We start from the raw sequence: 12,992 nt of genomic DNA, 5'->3' as shown, positions 1-12,992 counted from the left end.
ACCCAGAGAATGAGCTGGGGGTTGGCATCCATCCGGAGCAGCTTGCGTCCCATGAGGTGTGGTTGCACTGTATTAAATGCACTCGAGAAGTCCACAAACACAAGGCTGACGTGGGACTTGGGTTTTTCCAGGTGGGTTATGGCACCATGCAGCAGGGTGAGTACAGCATCATCCACCCCTCTGCGTGGCTGGTAAGCAAACTGCTGCGGCTCAGAGTGCACCCCTACATCGGCCTGCAGCTGGGCCATGACCATCCTTTCAAAGCGCTTCATGACCAGTGATGTCAGAGCCACAGGCCGATAGTCATTGTTGGTACCAGGGTTGCTCTTCTTCACCACAGGGCAGATGATGGAGGACTTCCATATTGATGGGATGGAGTGCTCAGCCAGAGAGCGGTTGAACAGCGAGCAGAAGACTCCAGCTAGCTGACTGCAGCAAACTTTCAGCAGGCGCCCACTGATGTAATCCGGTCCAGGGGACTTGTTGGGCTTAATCCGCTTCAGCGAGTGCTCCACATCTTTAGGCAGCAACTGTAGGTCCTCAGTGGACTGAAGCAAAGAGACGAGCTCTGCAGTGAGCTCCTCCCTCTCCTTGGAGTAGTCACACTGATCAAACCTGCAGTAAAAGTTGTTAAGATCCCCCGCCATGCGGACAGACACCTCTGCAGGGAGCCCAGATGAGGTGGAGTTGGAGGGGAGCCCAGCCAGGGTTTTCACGCCCTGCCAAGCATCCCTGGCCTTTCCATTGTTAAAAAGCCTCTCCACCCTGTCTTTATACGCTCTATTGGCTGTTTTTATTTCTTTATTCAGTCTGTTTTGGATGAGTTTACCTTCCTGTTTGTTTCCTGAGTTAAATGCTATTTTCTTTTCATTCAGGGTAGTTTTGAGTGATTTTGTGATCCAGGGCTTATTATTGGAAAACACTTGAACTGTTCTAACAGGGACCAACATCTCTGCACAGAAGGGGATGTATGATGTTACTGCATCAGTGGCCTCCTCTAAAGTGTTGCCCTCTGTGAACACTTCCCACAGTGTACAGTCAAAACAGCCCTGAAGGGTCTCCTGCACTACACTGTCCAACTGTTGGACCTGTCTCTTGACTACCCCTTCTCTCTGTAGTTTGGTGCGGTATACTGGGACTAGGTGGACAACATTGTGGTCTGCAGTACTGAGTGGTGGATTTTTAAAAGCTCTGTATGCGTCTTTGACATTGCCATAGCAGAGGTCAATTGTTTGATCGCCCCTGGTGGCACAGGTCACATACTGGTGGTAAGTGGGGAGAGTTTTATTCAGTCTGCATCCATTAAAATCCCCGAGAACAAACACAGGAGAGTCAGGAGAGGCAATCTCGAGCTTGTGGACCCAAGACGCAACAGCCTCCGCCGCGCGCGTCACATTACCCGATGGAGGGATGCACACGAGCACAAGCGCGAGCTGACCAAACTCACGGGGAAGGTATTTGGGTCTGAAAGTTAGTGCGAGCACTTCCACATCAGCTGTGCAGCTGGAGTCTATGACAGTGGCCGTCCTACTCCACGCCTGATTGACATACACACAGACCCCGCCCCCATGCCTCTTCCGACTACTCACAGTGTCCCGGTCCAAGCGAAAGGGAGACCCAAAGCCACTGAGGGAGAGCTGTGAGTCCAGGATGGTGCTGTCAAGCCAGGTCTCCGTGACGCAGATCAGACTCACATCCTTATATGCCCACTGACATGAGATGTTGGCATGTAGCTCGTCCAGTTTGTTGCGGAGTGACCGGACATTGGCGAGCAGGATAGATGGTAGCGGTGGACTCTTGGATGTACGGGAGAGATCCTTTAGCCTCTGCCTAGCGCCTCCCCTCCTTCCCCGCTTCCTCCTCTGGGCAGTCCCGCTGCCAGCTCCGCGTTGGCCCGATAGAATCTCGTCCAGTTTTGTAGACCCGCTGGAACTGGGTAGTCCACATCCCGCAAAAATACCAGCTCCTCCCGGCTGTACCGCAGTGTTTGACTTCCATGATTGGCTTCAAACGCGAGCAGGGGACCCACAGTGAACCAGGTTAGCAGAAGCAGCGCAGGTACCCACTTCCTCATTGTGACAGGTAGCACAAAGTTTGAAAAAAAGAAATAATAGAGGTGATGGAAGTTCGATCATGCATACATTCAGGAACAGAATACCAATGGGAATCCTAGATGAGACGATGAGACGACAGAATGAGATCATTGGCCAATTGTGTTTTACTTCAGGGAGTTTATGATTCACTGGTGCCCGAAGTGGAAGTCACTGGAGACACAGGGAGTCTCTGTGGTCTTATCAGCCAATAAGCCAACCTTGTCAGTATCTTTTTCTTCCTTCAGTCATAAACTTTGTCGCGCTTATCGAGCAGTCAATAAAACGAAGTGTTGCAGTTCGCTTTAGTGGGAGGATCTTATAATTGTATCATATGAGCTCCATTTAAATGGACATACTCTGACACTCTCATTTGTAATGTTGGCTATAGTGTTTGTATATTTAAACATTTTCTTTGATATTATCTTTTGATACTTTGACATGCTTATGTTATCTTAGAGATGTCACCAACTGTAGTCACTCACATGAAGTTCAGAGGCCCTGCTATGAAGCTAATTTTATTGACACAACTTTCTGAAGCACCAAATTTTTTAATCCATGTTGCTGTTTGTATATTTCTCAGACACATTTTCAGCTGACCCAAAATAAATTCATAAAAGAACCAAACTTCATGAATTTTAGTGACAAAGTTGTATGTGTTCCAATCACTATCACAGAAAAATAAGATAATTGTAGAAATTATTGGAAACTCAAGACAGCCATGACATAATGTTCTTATATAAAAACTTTTGAACTGTATGTCAGCCGTGGTTATTAGGCACTGTTTCCTGAACAAGCCTGGACGGTTGAGGTGTGTTGTGTTCTTGTTGCAGGTCGGAGAAGGTGTTGAGGACCAGAACTCTCTGTGATTGGTTGGGTAGAATCCACAGGATGATCTGCTGGTCCAGATAAAGAGGGCTGAGAGATGTGGGGCTGCAGGGTGGTGAATGCAGAGGAGAAGTCTGAGAACAGGAGTCTGGCATCATCAGTGAGGGCTACAAGATTAGACACACCACATTGGCGAGAGGCCGAGGAGACAGACTTGAGCCATAGCAAATAGCTTCAGGTAGAAAAACGTATATCATACAAGCTGATGAACTTCCAACATGTACAGCCATGTGCTTGATGCCAGTCAAAGTTTAGCCTGAAAAGCAGCTACGGGGTAAAGTGAGACATTGTCTGTCTGCACAGTATGAGGCTTATGTTATCCAGGTGGGTCCTGTGTCTGTTGAGTCCAAGGCCAAGCTAACAGGTTCTGATGGTCCTATGTTCTGACCCAAATACTGTACAAGCTGGTTGTGACTATGCGTCCATGTTCTGACCCAGAGGCTGTGTAGGCTATTCGATGGTGTTGATCGCTCTTCATGCTGATCCCTAGACACCAGTTGTTCTGATCCCCACACTGTGAAGTTTCATTCATACATCTTGAGTCATTATGTTGTTTTTCATTTACTTTTAAAGTCGCCGACTTAGGAACACCAAAACTGTGTACAAGCTGGTTCTGATTGGCCTGTGCTGACCCCCAGACACTAACTGTTATGACCCCCACACTGTCATTGTTCATTAAAACCTTTTATTTTTATTGCTACAACATGTTTCCTTATGGTCATTTTAAAGTGGTTCACTTTACTGCATTGATTTCTCTTCTCTGTCTCAGTTTACCTCGATGGTGGGGCAAACTGAGAAATGACCACTTTTTTAAGAACACACACATTTCCATGACCCGTTGTCCTAAAGACATTCTGATTATTTCCATAAGTAGGAAACATCCGGAATTAACGGGCAATGTGTTCATTTTACTGATATATCATTTTAGCTCAGCTGGAGGTGAGCAAATGTAAAAATTGTCTCACATTACCCCGCTCTCCCTAATCATAAATGTATGGGTAAGGTCAGACTCCTGTCCTGTGACCTGTCTTCAAGTTCCATGTTCAAAAACTTAGTTATCAAATAACTGATACAAGAAGGGCAAAGGAGCAAAAAACCGTATACTAATCGACTGAGTCACGCTGTGTGTGTTTTGAGGTGTCATATCAATATTCTTGCAGGGTTCAAAAGTTTTGAACCCTGCAAGAATATTGGTGTCATATAAATGTTCTTGCAGGGTTCAAAGGTAACTATCTTTTGAGTTAATCATTTCTCCGGTGCTGGTATGGGCGTGTCTGGTGTCTGGTGTGTGTATTAAAGACAGCGAGGAGTAAACCTCGCCTTCATTCATCAGGAGAAGTCATCCAGGGAGGCAGAACTCAGGGTGAACATAAACAGGTTTCCTGACTGGACTTACTGTAGTGATGTGCTGTTTGTGTCGGAGTGCAGACGGTGAGTTTCTCCTCTTTACACTTCACATTCAGAGAAGAAAGAATTTAGATATCAGCCTACATTTACTTGTCAATGCACAGAACAGGCTCCAAACACAACGACACAGACAGAAACATGGACAAAGATGAAGAACATCTCCAGCCTCTGGACTCTGCAGTCTGTCACACTCCTTAAATGAATGATTAAAACTCTGTAGTGTTGTTAGGCATTGGCTGAAATGTGTAGTCATTGTCTATAAGTGTTAGAGTGTAAACTGACTCCATCTTTGTTAATCAGGTCTTTTCTGGTGTCAGAGGAAAGAGAGTCTACACCACACTTTTTATCAGTAGAAATATATACTTTATTTAACGATGTCTAAAAGACCGGGAATAAAAAGGGATCTGCTGAGGCTACCTAACCTGGCCAAGGTGGAACAATAATACACCTTTAAGAGGCAGTGCACACTAACACACAGTAATCAATGCACCACACAATAAATCATCAGCGGAACATTAATTTTAACAAACCGACACCTCGTTGGAATCACAACAAGGAGAACTGCAAGCTAGAACCGGATTTTCCCCCAAACGAGCCGTGCTCTGAGCTTAGCTTTAACTTGCTTTGGCCAACAGGAGCAGACTGTGGCTCCAAGGTGCAGGGACCAGCAGCCAGCAGAACCAGCCAATCAGAGAAGGGGAGTGAGGGAGTAATTCTGATTCTGATAATGTGACACAATAATAACGGAACAAGATAGAAAACTAAAAATCAATAACTTCACACCAAAATAATATTTACACAGAAGTGATCTCTCGTTGTTTATACCACATTGATTAGTTTAGTTCATCAATGTTTGCTGTGAGTTTGATGACACACCAACATGATATAATACAGTTATTACTATTTTATTATTATTGTAATGATAAAATTACTAACATTACATTTAAGGACATTTAATTAAACTAAGTGTTGAAGGATAATCAAGCAAAGTTCCTCTTGGTCTTGGTTTAAATCCCAGTCAGAGATTTGTGGTGGGTCTATAGCGCCCCCTAGCCCCGGTGTAGCACCAGGCCGTCTCGGAGCACTCTGATGGTCTCGGTGAGTCTGGTCCTGACCACAACAGGGTGTATGACTTCCTGTTGAGCAGGACGGTTGTCTCTGATTTGAGCGGGTCCTTTGAAGAGCAGACTCAGATGTTCATTTGTATAACACATCTACTATGCAAACATACACCCATTCCCAATGGGTGAAGCCTTGGCCTAGAAGAGAGGTCTTCAGGTGGTCCCCAACCTTCACTGGGTGTTTCGACCCTTAACCACAACACCCTCCAGTTGGCGGGTCAGCAGTGACTGGCCAGGTCACTGCCTCTCTCCTCCAGGCTTCCAGCTTGTGTCCTCTCTTTTGTGCCAGAGCCAACAGGAGGCTCTCTCTGCTGCTTCCCCCAGTCTACGAACAGCTGCTTTCCTCAAGTGGCCTCTCAGCCCAATCTTTGTCATTAGATCCCACGCAGATTGAGCTGGGAATCCTCGACATCCAATTTCCACTGTCAACAGCCATGTTGTCCACCCCTTATCCCGGCAGTCTTGGGCAAGTTGCTGGTATTTGGCTTTCTTCCTCTCTGCAGCTTCCTCACAGCCCTCCTCCCACGGCACTGTCAACTCCACCATGATGATCTTCTTCCCCTCTGGAGACCAAATGACAGTGTCAGGTCTTTGGGTGGTGGACAGGACTGCTTCTGGGAAGTGGAGTTTCCTCCCTAGGTCAACCACCATTTCCCATCTCTGGGCTGACTGCAGGAGATTCTGCCTGGCTTGGTTGTGGGAAGCCGTTCTATGGCCCTCTTTCACAAAAGCGATGGTGCTGAACAGCGGTCTTGTTTTGGCTGGTTGCTTCTTCCTCCTCTCTTGCTCCAGGATGTCTGCGAGCACTGATAGCACCCTATCGTGACGCCACCTGTATCTCCCCTGTGTCAGTGCTGTCTTGCACCCTGACAGGATGTGTGCCATTGTTCCTTTTCCACCACACAACCTACACAACTGGTCCTCCCTCATCCCCCACCTGTGCAAATTGACTGGGGTCGGTAGGGTATCGTACACTGCTCGGAGTAGAAAGGATATCCGGAAGGGCTCCAGCCGCCACATTTCACTCCATGTGATGGTTCTCTTGGGGAGGTTCCACCTTGTCCAGGCTCCCTGAGTTGCGAGCTCGATGGATTTTGCTCTTCTCCCTTCTTCTTCAAGGTTTCGGACTTCATCCTGGATCAAGGTTCTCCTTTCCCTAGGGGTTGACTTTGACCACTGCTGGAAGTGTGTGGTTCCTAGACCCTGTCTTCCAGTGCAAGGGTTACCAATGATGTCTTTGGTCCTGAGCGAACTTTCTGCCTGGTTGATCGCCGTGCTGGCGGCCCACTTACGGCCAGATCTTGTCCTGACTCCTGCTTCCCTGGTGAGTTGATCCTGAGAGTCTCTATATGTCAATGACAGTCTGCACTTGGCGACTTTGAACTCCTCAACCACTGATGACATTGGAAGCTGGAGCTGGCCTGATCTTATGTAGAGCCCCAACGATGTAAAACTTGGGGGTACTCCCAACCATCTTCGAAGGTGCTTGTTGAACTTCCTCTCCATTTCTTCAACAGTTGATAGGGGTACCTCATATATGGTGAGATGCCACATGAGTCTTGGGAGCAGGCCATGTTGGTAAATCCAGCACTTGTATTTCCCAGGCAGGCCAGACTTGTCAATCTTCATAAGCCATTCTTCGACTTGTTTCCCTGTGTTGGAGATACTGTTTTTGTCTGACAGGGAATCATCATACCACTTCCCAAGGCATTTAATTGGGTTCCCCTGGATGTTTGGGATCACTTCCCCTTGAACTCGTAGCTCACACCTTCCAGTTACTTTGCCCTTTTGGATCACCATGCTCCTTGATTTCATGGGCTTGAAAGCCATTTTTGCCCAGGTGGCCATGCGGTCCAGTTCTTCCAAGACCCATCTTGCCTGCACGTGAGTTGGTGTAATCACAGTGAGGTCATCCATGATTGCCCTGATTGCTGGCTGTTGACATCCTGCAGCTGTCTTCACCCCTCTTGATCTTGTGCTCGCTGCGGATATGATCAGGTTCATCCCCATGATGAACAAGATGGGAGAGATTGTGCACCCTGTCACTATCCCCTTCTCCACTGACTGCCACTTTGTTGTGAACTTAGCGGACTGGAATCGCAGCTTGATGTCACTCAGGTAACTGGTGATCATGCCCTGGATGTCAGGTGGGATGTGGTAGTAGTCCAAAGCAGCTTGGATCAAGTTATGTGGAATAGACCCATATGCATTTGCAAAGTCAAGCCAGACAACTGTTAGGCTGCCTTTCTTCTCCTTTGCTTCTTGGATAAGTTGGCTGAGGACCCCTGTATGCTCCAAGCACCCTGAGAACCCTTCAACACCGCCCTTCTGGATAGAGGTATTAATATATCCATTCTGGGTCATGTAAGCGCTCATTCTCCTGGCCAGCACTGAAAAGAACATCTTCCCTTCCACACTAAGTAGGGAGATAGTTCGGAACTGGCTGATCTGTGTGGATCCCCGTTCTTTGGGCACAAAGCACCCTTCTGCCCTTCTCCAGCTTGTTGGAATGGATCCCTTAGACCAAATTACCCGCATAAGCTTCCACAGCCTTCGGAGGAGCTTAGGGCATTTCTTGTATACTTTGTATGGTATACCGCTAGGACCTGGAGCAGAAGATGATCTTGCATGCCTTACTACCTGTTGAACCTCTCCCCATGATGGACACGCTGTGCTGAGGGATGTAGTAGGTGGGTCGATGTTAGCAAGCCCATGATTTCCTCCTAGGGCCTCGTCTCTTGACTGGTCTCCAAATGATTCCTCAACAGACTGCTCCACTTCCTCTTTGGAACTCATTAGAGTTCCCGACCTTGCCTCCCCAAGATGTAATTTGGTGAAGCGGTAGGGGTCCTTTATGAACTGAGCTCGTGCCGCTTCCTGCTTTTTCCGCCTCTGCCTGAACCTCTCAGCTCTTCTTATTCTGATGAGCTGCTCGCGGAGGCTGGCTGTCAGCTCTTTTATTCCTTCCTTTTCTCCTACACTTGCCAGTTTGAACTGCTTCCTCAGGGTCTTGATTTCCTTCCTAAGTTGTTTGATCTTTCTTTCTCTTCTGTTGTCCTGCTTTTCTGCTCTGTCGCTGTTCTCTTTCCTTGGCATTGTTCCAAACCGCTCTTTTGCCACATTATAGGTGATGGCTGACAATGAATCCACCTTCTTTTCTACTGATCCTGCTTGGACTGCTCCTAGCACCTTGTCTAGGTCCTCATCTAACATGGACCACTCCTTTCCATCACTCATCTTGGGCCACTTGATTCTTTCCCTCGTCGGCTGGGGTGAGCTATCTGGAATGACCTTCGAGGATGTCCTTGTGCGGTCTTGGGGTATTGCCGGCACTGAGAGATCACTAGGACTATGGTGTGCTTCCTGCCTAGGGTTCTCCTGCGTCTCACCAGACGGTTCGCCTGAGCGATGTGCCTGCCTCCATCCTTGTCCGCACACTGACTTGCTCTGATGTATTTTTAGCCCTCTTATGCCTTTGCAGATCCTTCCACACCTGCATTTCACTTCTGCCGCCTCCCCAGTCAAGGTGGTTTGCCTGAGCCTTCTCTGTGTCTGTGTCACTGTCCAATTTGTTGCCGTTGAATCTGTCCTGGTGAGTCTCTCTTCCTCCCCCCCTCTCGGGAGACTCTGGGGGTATTGCTCTTTTGTTGATTCTGTAGCTTTCTTGGTGCCCTCTTGCGAGTGCTGCAACAGGGGTTGCTGGCCCCTGTTACCCCGCCAGTCTTTCCTGGAGGTCAGCTGTCTCTCCAGCGTCACCGACCTTCCTCGGTTGCCATCCAGACTTTCCTGGAAGTCACTGGTTGTCCAGGGAGTTCATTTGTATAACACATCTACTATGCAAACATACACCCATTCCCAATGGGTGAAGCCTTGGCCTAGAAGAGAGGTCTTCAGGTGGTCCCCAACCTTCACTGGGTGTTTCGACCCTTAACCACAACACCCTCCAGTTGGCGGGTCAGCAGTGACTGGCCAGGTCACTGCCTCTCTCCTCCAGGCTTCCAGCTTGTGTCCTCTCTTTTGTGCCAGAGCCAACAGGAGGCTCTCTCTGCTGCTTCCCCCAGTCTACGAACAGCTGCTTTCCTCAAGTGGCCTCTCAGCCCAATCTTTGTCATTAGATCCCACGCAGATTGAGCTGGGAATCCTCGACATCCAATTTCCACTGTCAACAGCCATGTTGTCCACCCCTTATCCCGGCAGTCTTGGGCAAGTTGCTGGTATTTGGCTTTCTTCCTCTCTGCAGCTTCCTCACAGCCCTCCTCCCACGGCACTGTCAACTCCACCATGATGATCTTCTTCCCCTCTGGAGACCAAATGACAGTGTCAGGTCTTTGGGTGGTGGACAGGACTGCTTCTGGGAAGTGGAGTTTCCTCCCTAGGTCAACCACCATTTCCCATCTCTGGGCTGACTGCAGGAGATTCTGCCTGGCTTGGTTGTGGGAAGCCGTTCTATGGCCCTCTTTCACAAAAGCGATGGTGCTGAACAGCGGTCTTGTTTTGGCTGGTTGCTTCTTCCTCCTCTCTTGCTCCAGGATGTCTGCGAGCACTGATAGCACCCTATCGTGACGCCACCTGTATCTCCCCTGTGTCAGTAAACCATGTTAGTAAAAGTGTTTGTCTCAGGTGTTTATGTTTGTGTTTGCACAGAGAAAAGAAAAAGCTAAAAAAAATACAGGATCAGAGTGGATTTACAACAACACACTTTATTGAACCTGAAGAGGAGGAGACGTGATCAACACATTAGATTTCTCAGGCATGAAGTGTTCATGTACTGGATTGACTAACAGTGACACCTGCTGGCTGTGTGATTTATTCATTTCATTTTAGAAAGTCACCAATGACATGAAGATGAGTGAATGTGGATCTTCAGCACCCAGAATCATTACTGTGAAAAGAGGGCACTCCAAAGGATATCCTCCAAGTTTCAGAACAGAGAGGTACAAAGATCAGTCTGAAGATGATGTCTGTCAGCTGACCACTACAACATTTTCCCAGTCTACACTTTATGATAATAACATGAATCAATTGAATACATGAAAATAATCAGCACATCATAATGAGTTAATATCAGCTGATGAATATTCCTCATGATCATTATCTTTCTAAAATCAGGACGAGGATAAAACCTGGGAGAGAATCGACATCTTCTGAGAAGAGTCACTGCTCCACAGATGATCCTCCACAATTCACTGATGGAAAAGTAAGTCCATATAAATGAGTCCAGACTTAAAGGAGCAAAGTCAGAGTGGCTCATTTCCTCCAGATTCACTTTTGAATATGTTGCTTTAAAGTGTCTTTAGGTCCTGACACAAATGAAGAACTCGTGTTCTCTGAAAAAGGAAGAAAGAGACGCAGAAGGAGCACTGAGAGAATGCTACTTTTAAAATCATGCTAGTTTTCTAAAATGGCCGAGTGTGCCTTTAATGTGTGATCATAGAGTAAGGTGACTTTATCATTTCAGTGTCCACACAGCTCACTGATTGGACCGTTACACAAACACGGCCCTTCATCTCCTCACATGAATTCAAAGTTTGGACTCTTTTTCTCTGAGTCTCATTTGATGTTTTGAAATGTTTCCTCAGCTCATCACATGAAGCTCAAACGACCACGCGGGACGACTCGCCCACTATGTGATGGTTAGAAATGACTTCACATATTATAATCTGTTGTGATATTTACAGTCAGTTACAGACGTGTTCAGTTTTGCTCTGTATGTGGTTCATGTGAAGTTATTCTAATATGTTGATGTAGTTCTGAGGAGACACCAGCAGGGGGAGCAACCACAACTGAGTAATGTGTGAGACTGAGCTTCCTCAGCAGTCAATATACAGACTGAGCTGAGGAACGTGTCCTGTCTGATACTCTGGACTCAAATCTCCTTTTTCACAGATGAACTGGAACACAAGTGTTGTGTGTCATATCCTGGGTGTTAGATTCAAATCAACAGTCCTTCCACAAGTTCTTTGTGTCACAAAAGGTCATTTCTCTGTGAAGTTTATGACCACGAGTTAAGCCAACAGTTTAGCCGGCTAATTCGGTTAGCATCCCAAATGCTCAGTTGTACCTGTTCCAGTGTTAAAGTGTACATCTCTGTTGTGTGTTTGTTTGTAGTGACCTGTATGTGTGAACATGTTGTGAACAGTCAATATTCAATATTCAAGATGTTTATTTGTAATGTGCTCAGACAGATGTGCAGTGAAATGTAAGGACTTTACCACAGGCCATGCAATAACAATGATAACAATAAACACTCAGTTTCACAACAATAGAATATAAACTAAACAATAAAATGAGTTGTACAAAAATATTAAATATAGAACAGAACACTGTAAACAGTTTAAAGTGTCAGTGTGTAAAGATGAGTGATGTTTAAGATTTACAAAAAGATTATTGAATGTACAAAAAAATAAAAATAAAGAGAAATGTAAAAAGTTTGTGATGAGCTGAAGAGATGTTTCACATGTTTCTGTTTCCTTTGTTCCATCTTCTCTTTCAAATGCTCACAGACTCATTTGGTCATTAAAAGGAAACTTTTTCAAACAAAGTCTTCTCTGCTTTGAAATCTGTCAATTTAGTGTTAATGCAGCCCAGAGAAGTAATAAGCTAACGTTTTGCTACAAGCTAACTACACCACGATCTAATCAGCGGATTTGACAAGCTAGCTAAACGTTAGCTTAATAAGTTGTTTATTAACCTAATATTTACAAGAACGCTGAAAAACATGACTAGAGGCTGTAAGGAGGATTAGGGAGAGAGTTCCCGGCGTGATGATGTTTAATGTCTCCATGACAACCACTGTAGTTTCAGTTAGCTACTTGTTAGCAACCGCCGTTTAAAGTTTGCGTAAAAACTTTAAAATTCACCAGTGGGGTCTTAGCTAACGTAGTTTATCTCATCTAACAAAACGTCAACATCTCTTCAGCTTGTGTTAACCACAGACCTTATTTCAGGCGTCTAAACACAAACACATTCAAAATCTCCATTGACTTTTAGAGGTTAGAACCCATGGAGCTAACATGCTAACTCACTTCCTGGTTTTAGGACTCAAAACTACACCAGTCTATTAAAACACACCATGCCACAATTACCCAGAAGCCTTAGCAGCCGCGCTCAAGAGCAATATTTGAAAACAAAAGCAGATGTTATTTGTTAAGATTTTACATCAGAGCCACAAAATTAATCATTCAATAATAGATCCAGTTCAAATCTAATATGCATGCAAATAGAATTACAGTAATCCAACCTGGAGGTAACATGCATTTGTTACCTCACATGTCAATCAAACTGTATGGGCGGTACTTTGACCTCTTCTCGTCTGTTCTGTAAATGTTTGAGCGACCCCCCCAAACCTATCCTATCCTTCTTTCTGCATCTCGTCCCATTTTCAAGCCCAGCACAGTTTAGCAGATGGCTGTTCCGTCATGATCCGGGTCTGCTGAAGATTTCTGCCTGTTAAAAGGAAGTTTTTTCTTGCCACGCTATGATGGAT

The 12,992-nt window shown here is 46.1% G+C and overlaps 1 long non-coding RNA gene across 1 annotated transcript; it reads left to right on the top strand.

Moving 5' to 3' along the window:
* Positions 1-4,316: 4,316 nt before the first annotated feature.
* On the top strand, positions 4,317-11,775 carry LOC306823727. Its single transcript, XR_013779042.1, has 4 exons — positions 4,317-4,409; positions 10,331-10,440; positions 10,616-10,703; positions 11,086-11,775. It is a non-coding gene; the product is annotated as an uncharacterized lncRNA (long non-coding RNA).
* The last annotated feature ends 1,217 nt before the right edge of the window (positions 11,776-12,992 follow it).

The sequence above is a fragment of the Symphodus melops genome (genome assembly GCF_947650265.1).
Source record: "Symphodus melops genome assembly, chromosome: 5".
NCBI classification, from domain to species: Eukaryota; Metazoa; Chordata; class Actinopteri; order Labriformes; family Labridae; genus Symphodus; species Symphodus melops.
This window is presented reverse-complemented; position numbering and strand designations above follow the sequence as displayed.